The sequence below is a fragment of the Triticum urartu genome, unplaced genomic scaffold (genome assembly GCF_056163025.1).
Source record: "Triticum urartu cultivar PI428250 unplaced genomic scaffold, HENAU_Tu73 scaffold2, whole genome shotgun sequence".
NCBI lineage: Eukaryota > Viridiplantae > Streptophyta > Magnoliopsida > Poales > Poaceae > Triticum > Triticum urartu.
In genome coordinates, this window is record NW_028260368.1 from 5,536,568 (window position 1) to 5,546,286 (window position 9,719).

Below are 9,719 nucleotides of genomic sequence, written 5' to 3' on the forward strand. Positions count from 1 at the left end.
GAAGTCAATCCGAGGCAAGTGTTCGGGTCTATTATGACATAAAGATTAGGTGCCTAACGGACATTGTTTATCTTGAAAAACAAATATTTCTCGACGTAAGAAAAAAATCTTTTTTATTTTTAATTTAAGAAACTAGTGTATTTTTTTTGAGGGCATAAGCTCCTATCTATATCTACTTTCCTTGAGCATAATATAGGGTTTTTTATTTGATTCTAAATTCCAAGATAACTCATTAGAATTATTAATAAGATGGTCCTAATATATTAGCAATATTTAGATTGCCCCCTCTTTTATTCACTTTATTACTTCTATTCTAGACCCTATCCCTATGGTTTATTCTTATGAAATATCATATAAAATAGAAGGTATAAGAAATGGATATAATGAAATTCTTGATTCGATCTTACGACCTAATTTATTTGATTAATGGATCAACAACCAAACCACCCATTTTATGAAAAAGAAGGAGCATGGTCTTATTCAAATTCAAAGCGCTTCGTAATCTTCAACCAGTTCTGTGCTTCAATATAATTTCCCGGAGTAAGCGCTATAGCTTGTTTCCAATATTCAGCAGCTTGATCAAACCAAGCTTCCGCAATTTCCGAATCACCCTGTAGAATGGCCTGTTCTCCTCGGTCGGAATAGGAAGTTCCTTCCCTTAGAACCGTACTTGAGAGTTTCCTACCTCATACGGCTCAGAAATTGCTATCTGAATTTCCCCTATCTTAACTGAATTCGATTTATCAAAAATCGATCCAATTTGTTCTTGGGTTAAGCAGAAGAAATTAATTACCTAAGTTTCAAACCCTAATTTTTATCAATAATCAGTTTGATCTTTTTTCCCACCTTCAGAAGAATGAAGCATAGATAGATATAGAGCCTTCGTTCAAATTTTCTGAGAGGTAACTATCCCGGTTTCATATATGAAATCTCTATAAGAATCCTTGAAAAAGACTTTTTTCCATAAGAAAGAAAAAAGAACTTACTATCTTTGGGATCTGATACTACACCGCTGCTTAATCCCTTAGTGGATCGGCTCTATTACATAAGCGGATTCCTAAATTTTGCCCCATATCATGGGATAAGTAAGCAGTTTTTTTTAGTTGTATCGACCCAGTCGCTCACTAATTGATCTTTACGGTGCTTTCTCTATCAATTTGAGAAACTTTATCCATAGAGTAGTAGTATAGGCCATACTTTCTTCGTTTTTTGATTCTCGTGAAGTGTCCTTCCTTCCTACAGCTGATAGGGAAAAATCGTTGTTTTTACGATCCCTATGTAGAAAGCCCTTTTTTTCTAGTATTTACTAGAAAATTTGATCCTCTCTTTTTTTTTTTTCTTTCTATAGTGGAGATAGTCGCACGTAATGACAGATCACGGCCATATTATTAAAAGCTTGCGGTAAGAAGGGGTTTCGTTCTAGTGCCCGGAAATAATATTCCAAAGCCTTTGTATGCTCTCCATTGCTTGTGTGTATAAGGCCTATGTTATAGAGTATATAACTTCGATCATAGGGATCGATTTCTAGTCGCGTAGCTTCATAATAATTTTGCAAAGCTTCCGCATAATTTCCTTCGGATTGAGCCAACATCCGTTACGGTCGTTCATTCTATTCAAAAAATCTCCGTTCCAAAACCGTACATGAGGTTTTCATCTCATACGGCTCCTCCCTTCTGTACATAATAGTACTAAGCGAAATAATCTATAGAATCAAAATAGAATTAGTCCCGTCTCATTATGAACCGAAAGGGGCTGGTATTTTTCCAAGAAATCTCTAGCCAACCTTCCCACAAGAGGTTTTTCTTAACACCAATGAATTCTATTAATGCTAGAGGAAAACGATAGCTCCAATAATTTCTTTGTTCTCAACGCCTCCTATTTAGAGGAATTAGCTACTTCAACGATCTTTGATGGTTATAGGGGTATCCAAAGTACAAACCTGATGGTTGTTTGTTATCCCAACCATTCTTCCCAGCCCTGATACCGATCAGGAAAGGGGTAATTTCTAACAAAGTTTTTCTCTTGTTGATTCCTATTTCTAGGTGTAGTGCTTTTCTCCCCTATGCTGCCTACGGATACTAATAGAGTAGGATTGGCCTGTAATCCATACCATACCATATCCTGTAGGTGTAACCTTTCGCTCAATACTCAAATCTACAATTGAAGTATCTGAAGCCGCATCAATCGAGGATACACGACGGAAGGAATTGTTAGTTCGCCTCACCTTCCCGAAGCGTGGGTTTGTTTGCTTTACAAATTTGGTTCTCTCTATGCCAACCCCCCTCTCTTTTTCGTAAGACTGAGGTATAGGTAGGGCTAAAAAAAAGCAAAAAAAAAGAGTCAAATCGCACCATCTCTATAATAAGTAAATGCCTTTTTTTCTCCTGAGGTTGTCGGAATTATTCGCAATAAAATATTGGCTACAATTGAGGAGGTCTTATCAATGAAATTTCCATTTCCACGGGATCTAGGCATAATTCCCAACCCATTCTATATAGAATTGTTTTCATTCCTTCACAAAATAACATAAAAACAAACACATTCGATTCTTATAATTATAAATAGATTGATCCATATGCTCTACTCTAAATCCATATGCTTTAAATGGATAAGAGAGATATGGATTTTCCGCTCAGCTCAAATTGTATCCTTTTCCTTCTGCTTGGACACGAAGAGATATGAAATATTTGACTAAGACTGGATTTCATTCCACTTTCCTATTTCTGAACAACAACTTATGTTATCAACTATTTCGTGTTTTCAAAGTTATTAATTGTCTCATACCCTATTTTTGATTTCGATAGTATGGTGTAGCGTATCTTATGCAAACGGAATTCTAAGGTTTCTTTATTTTATTATGCAATAAGAAGAATTCTTCCATTTTCTTTTTCTTTAGTTGCGGGAAAACCCAAATTAAAACTTTTATTTTATAGCGAGCGCAATTTCTAGTAAAAAATCCTGTATCCTTCCACTTAGATCAAAAGGAATTTTTCCAATAGAACTATGGAACCCCCGAGTGGTTGCGGTTGTACCTGTACTGCAGGAATAAGAAAACTCGCTATTCACTCAGTTTATTTTCCATAATAAGTTATGTAGGAGAGATGGCCGAGCGGTTCAAGGCGTAGCATTGGAACTGCTATGTAGACTTTTGTTTACCGAGGGTTCGAATCCCTCTCTTTCCGTTTTTCTTAATTCATCAACGTTAAGGATCACAATGTATCAAATCAAATAACAATTTTTTCCAGCAATAATATAATATCTTATATTATCTTATTTTGATTTAATAGAAATTAGAAATTCTCTATAGCAAATTACTGTGGTATGTAAAATACACATAGAGGAAAAAAGAAAAAAGGATCCTAATCCTAGGGTTAATCAATTTTAGCTAGTTGATGGGAAAATACAAATTAATGGTAATGGTCTTAGGGCGATTTAGTTCGGGGAAAGGGGAAGGGGAAGAAAATTCTATGAACCTTTCCTTTTTTCGTTAAGTTCAAGTCTGACGAGAGTAATATTCTACAACTAACAACTCATTTATTTTGAGACCGACCCACTTCCTATCTAGGATTTTATTTACTAGTCCTTTATATTCCAACGTGTCAATCGCCAAATGCTTTGGCAATTTCCCCGGTCCGATGAAGCAATATAATTTTGAACCAGACCTTTTGATCTTTGGTTATCTTTCGTAGTAATAATATCTCGGGGTTTGCAACGAAAACTTGGTATATTGACTATACGACCATTAACTAAAATATGTCTATGGTTGACTAATTGGCGGGCCCCAGGAATGGTTGAAGCCATACCCAATCGAAAAAGGATATTATCCAAACGCATTTCAAGTAATTGTAGTAAAACCTGGCCTGTTGACCTTTTTGCTTTTCCAGCGATATGTACATATCTAAGTAATTGTCGTTCTGTCAGACCATAATGAAAACGCAATTTCTGTTTTTCTTGAAGACGAATACGATATTGCTCCTTTTTCCCAGAATTGAATTTTTTTTTAAGATTACTTCCGGATTTAGGTGTTTTTCTAGTGAGTCCTGGTAAAGCTCCCAGACGGCGTATTTTTTTTAAACGAGGTCCTCGATAACGGGACATGAAGACTCCTTTTTTTATTTTATTGAAATTTCATTTTACACAATTAATTTCATTGTATTTACATTACAGAATACATCGAAATTAAAACTGAATTAAACTACAGGATAAACAGAGTAAAATCAACTAAAGTACCCCAAAAAATGGAATTTCATCAAAATCTTTTTTTTTTGTATATATATTATTTATTTTATTGTTTTGTATCTAGCAAAATTGTAAGGTAAAAAACATAAAAGATCCTGGATTCTCCATTTAATTCGGAAAAAAAGAGATTCTTGTTCGTAGAACATCGATAGAGAAAAAAAAGCCGACTATCGGATTTGAACCGATGACCCTCGCATTACAAATGCGATGCTCTAACCTCTGAGCTAAGTGGGCTTACATAACGGAAATAGTGTAACAAATAGAAATAGGTATAGTATAGGAAATCCGTAAAATCTCAGATATTAGTTATTAATCTTAGCTATTAACTAGTTCTAAATTTGAAGTTATACTTATAAAAATAAAAAAATACTAAAACTTCTTAAAGATAAAGTTAGCTTGATATGCTTAACTATAGGATATTAAAAAATAAAATTATAGAATTTATTGGTATTTTCATTCGATCATTATAGACTTTATTATTTGTTAATAATTTGAGGATTAATATTTCACTAAGGGGAACATAGAGTCAGAGTAAATAAAATTGCTAATTCTGATTAGAAAAAAAGAATAAATATCAAGCGTTATAGTATAATTTTGAATACTATAAAAAAGTAAGACGGGAGGTGGGGGAGATAAAAACTTTTGGATATATTGATTCGGATTGAATTGCAAATACATCAAGGATAGAATCAATTCAATTCTGAATTGCAATAAGCAAGCGAGGTCTCTCAAATAGAGTCGAACTGAACTGCTAGACTACGTTGAGTGATGAACTCAATGATTCAAAAAAAAAACTAAGAGATGGATGAAATTACACAAGGAATCCTGGTCTCAAAGAAGAGGGAAATGGGGATATGGCGAAATCGGTAGACGCTACGGACTTGATTGTATTGAGCCTTGGTATGGAAACCTGCTAAGTGGTAACTTCCAAATTCAGAGAAACCCTGGAATTAAAAAAGGGCAATCCTGAGCCAAATCCGTGTTTTGAGAAAACAAGGGGTTCTCGAACTAGAATACAAAGGAAAAGGATAGGTGCAGAGACTCAATGGAAGCTGTTCTAACGAATCGAGTTAATTACGTTGTGTTGTTAGTGGAATTCCTTCTAGTTCTAAATTAGAGAAAGAGGGGTTTTATACCTTATACATTTAATAAACACGTATAGATACTGACATAGCAAACGATTAATCACAGAACTCATATTATATTCTAATTATAATATAGGTTCTTTATCTTTTTTAAAAATGAAATTAGAAATGATAATGATTATGAAATAAAAAACTCATATCATAATTTTTTTTTTCATTATTGTGAATCCACTCCAATCGAATATTGAATAATCAAATTCTTCAATTAAAATTCAAAGTTTTCGAGATCTTTAAAAAAGTGGATTAATCGGACGAGGACAAAGAGAGAGTCCCATTCTACATGTCAATACTGACAACAATGAAATTTCTAGTAAAAGGAAAATCCGTCGACTTTATAAGTTGTGAGGGTTCAAGTCCCTCTATCCCCAAATCCTCTTTTATTCCCTAACTATACTATATTATTATTATTTATCCTCTTTTTTTTTTTCTTTTTATCAATGCACTTTTTTTTCTTTTTATCAATGCAATGGGTTTAAGATTCATTAGCTTTCTCATTCTACTCTTTCACAAAGGAATGCGAAGAGAACTCAATGGATCTTATCCTATTCATTGAATAGATTTCTTTTTTATTAGAGTATCGGCAAGAAATCTTGGTTATTCACTCTATTTTTAAGTTTTATTTAAGTAAACCATGCACAATGCATAGGACTACCCCCCCCATTTTCAAATTTAAAATTTGAAATACTTTAATTAATTTTTAGTCCTTTTAATTGACATAGATACAAATACTCTACTAGGATGATGCACAAGAAAAGGTCAGGATAGCTCAGTTGGTAGAGCAGAGGACTGAAAATCCTCGTGTCACCAGTTCAAATCTGGTTCCTGGCAGAGAAAAAAAAAAAAAAGATCCACCGAATAGGTATTGATCCAAATACCTCGAGATGGATTGTGATACATATTCATTAATAATATTTATTCATCTAAGTGGATAAATCTATAATATAAATATAGAGGCACTTCTTTTTCTTTTTAAAGAAGTTTTAAAATATATCTTTTCTTTATGATAAAGAAGGGGGTGAGATTCCCCTTTATTTTTTTGCGTTTCTTAATTTTGTATTCCGCTATTCCGACGAATATTTTTTTAGTCTTGCTTATCTTTATCTTATCTTATTTTCCTAGTTGTGCTAAGTAATGTGCGCGGTACAAAGTTCCTGGTAGAGAACTTCTTTGAGTCATCCTATTTTTCTGTTCATATGAAGGAAATTAATATGCGATTTTCAAAATAGGGGAATCCAAATGAAACCCTTTTTTTGCTCAGTCTATCTGGAATGCTTTTGTATAATTAGGAATTAATTATAAATAGGTATTCCGTTTCATCTAGGAAAAGAACCTAAAAATATTCCTTGACTTGAATAAAATCTGGAGTTGTGTTGTATAAGTGAGCATGAATTTCTTATCATTCAATGAGCATCTTGTATTTCATAAAAATTGGGGGTTATATAATCCTTACGTAAGGGCCAGCCTATCCAACTTTCAGGCATTAGGATACGTTTAAGGCGCGGATGATTATCATAAGAGATTCCCACCATATCATAAGATTCGCGTTCTTGAAAATCGGCACTTCTCCAAATCCAGAAGACAGACGGAATTCTAGGATTATCCTTTTGGGCAAAGACTTTTATGCAGACTTCTTCTGGATTATCTATACCATATTGTATTCTCGTAAGATGATACACGCTAGCTAAAGATCCACCGGGTGCTACATCATAAGCACATTGGGAGCGTAAATAATTGTAACCATATACATATAAAATGACAGCAATGGAATCCCAATCCCCTGCTTTTATTTGTAAAGTCTCTATTCCTCGGTGATCAAAGCCCAAAGATCTATGAACCACCTCATGTTTGACTAGCCAATTAGATAACCAACCCTGCTGCATTGTCTTCATCTCTCCCTCTTTGTATAAATATTTCACATTTCGGATGCAAGTTTGAAAGATTGCCCTGCTTTTTATTTTTCTACACAAAAGAGCCCCTCTCCTAATTCACTAATTTGTAGGAAGGTACTGAACTTTTGGATTTGAAAAAAGTTTCAGAAGATATATCTAATGTAGATGGTGATTGATAGAGCAATTCTTGCTCATAAGTTCCTGTATGAGTACTGCGCCTAACATAAAGCTTGTGACTGGTAGTAAAACATCTATTTTTATTTTGAGATAGAGTTTGATCCTCAACTATTTCTCGCGATATCTTCTTACGAAGTTTTGTTAGGGCATCTATAACTGCCTCCGGTTTAGGTGGGCAGCCCGGCAAGTAGACATCCACAGGAATTAACTTATCAACTCCCCGAACAGTACTATAGGAATCCGTACTGAACATTCCCCCTGTAATAGTACAGGCTCCCATAGCAATGACGTATTTTGGTTCAGGCATTTGCTCGTATAATCTCACTAAAGAGGGAGCCATTTTCATTGTTACCGTACCGGCTGTTAAAATTAGGTCTGCTTGCCTAGGACTTGATCTTGGTACCAATCCATAACGATCAAAGTCGAATCGTGAGCCTATTAATGAAGCAAATTCAATGAAACAACAACTGGTACCGTATAGAAGGGGCCATAAACTGGAGAGTCTTGACCAATTCGAAAGATCATTTGGTGTAGTTGAAATAACAGAATTGGAACTTGTTTGGTCAAGTAAGGGAAACTCAATCAAATTCATAACTGTCTCAATAGAATCTTTTCCTTCTTTTTTTTTGTCTAAATATTCAGTTAAGACCATTCCAAGGCTCCTTTTCGCCATGCATAAACTAAACCAACAACTAAGATAAGCACGAAAATCAAAGCTTCGATAAAAACGGATACACCCAATACGTCGAAACTCATTGCCCAAGGGTATAGAAAGACGGTTTCCACATCAAAAACAACAAAAACGAGCGCAAACATATAATAGCGTATTCGGAATTGTACCCAAGCCCCTCCCATGGGTTCTATACCCGATTCATAACTAGAAAGCTTCTCTGGTCCTTCACTAACCGGGGCTAAAAGTCCTGAAATCGAAAATGCCAAAATAGGAATAAGGCTTGCTATTATTAGAAATGTCCAAAAAATATCATATTCGTGAAGCAGAAACATAATGTACTCCCATTAATGTGGAATAGGCGGAACTTAAATTAGTCAATTCAATTCAGCATTGTCAATTTATCCAGAACTTCTCTCTTTTCCTCGGTGAAACAAGAATCTTTTTTGTTCAAACAAAAGCGCTTAGTTTAAGTTTAGCCTTTGTTTCCTCTGTGCTGCATCTTCTTTAAAGATTCATCCAATGGAATCCCAACTCCCTTTCTTTTGGATTTCCATTCTATTTAGATATGGTGTATGTAGATCTAATTCTTATATAAAGAAAACTTTCTCGTTTCACTTTGTCTCGCTTTCTCTAGAATCTCTAGAAAAAAGAATAGCTCTATCCTTTATTTAATATTTAATAATAAAATAATAAGAGACTATTAAATAAAAATGAGAATACTACTAAATTAGAACCTAATTAAGATAGTAGGACTAATCTATGCAGTATAATTAATGAGAAGTAATACTATAAAATAAAAATAAAGAACTCTATTTCAGAACTATGAGACAGAATATTCTGTTTTCTTATTTACTCTTTACTTTATTTTTTCTATTTAAAGTTGATCAATTTACATAATGTATCTATAAACAAAGTAATAAATATACTTAAAACAAAGTAGGAATTCGCAAAATGGATAAAATCATTGCAGTTATTATAGGGAAGTCTAGAGATATCCTATTTGAAGGAGGACGGGATTCAAATCAGGGAAAGGATCCTTTCTTCTATTGATTTGATAGAAATTCGTTTTTCTTTTCCTGTCTGTATGATTTTGATTTTCGATGAATGAGCCTTTGGTAATGCTTTTATCTCTATTCTATGTCGCAGGCGCCTATCCAGTCTATAAACAAATACTAATGAGAAAATGAAAACTATACTAAACTAAAGAAAACATAGGATAGAGATCCTAAAATCTAAAAAAGGGCATATTAGGGCTATACGGATTCGAACCGTAGACCTTCTCGGTAAAACAGATCAAACGGATTATTATCGAAATGATTTGAACTGTTTCAAAGACCCAACATGCATTTTTTTGCATTGGGCTCTTTCATAAACTGATTTAAAGATCAGTTAGTCCACCATAGTTTTTCTTTACGGAAAGATAATGAGATGGCTCCCTGTGCTCTGATTGATTTTTTGTATTATGATCTATCTAGGAGCAATACCAAAGTGTTTCAAAGGAGGATTACCTTGACTTAGGTCTGCCTCCGGTCTAAATTAAATCAACCTAAGTGAAATGGAGTCTCTATCGTTCCACTGCAAGAGTTAACTATGAGA

The 9,719-nt window shown here is 34.1% G+C and overlaps 3 non-coding genes across 3 annotated transcripts; 2 read left to right on the forward strand and 1 right to left on the reverse strand.

Annotated features, from left to right (window-relative positions):
- Positions 1-3,095: 3,095 nt before the first annotated feature.
- Positions 3,096-3,182, forward strand: TRNAS-GGA (transfer RNA serine (anticodon GGA)). The gene has a single exon. It is a non-coding gene; the product is annotated as a tRNA-Ser (tRNA).
- A 1,218-nt stretch (positions 3,183-4,400) lies between these two features.
- Positions 4,401-4,473, reverse strand: TRNAT-UGU (transfer RNA threonine (anticodon UGU)). The gene has a single exon. It is a non-coding gene; the product is annotated as a tRNA-Thr (tRNA).
- A 1,666-nt stretch (positions 4,474-6,139) lies between these two features.
- TRNAF-GAA (transfer RNA phenylalanine (anticodon GAA)) lies at positions 6,140-6,212 on the forward strand. The gene has a single exon. It is a non-coding gene; the product is annotated as a tRNA-Phe (tRNA).
- The last annotated feature ends 3,507 nt before the right edge of the window (positions 6,213-9,719 follow it).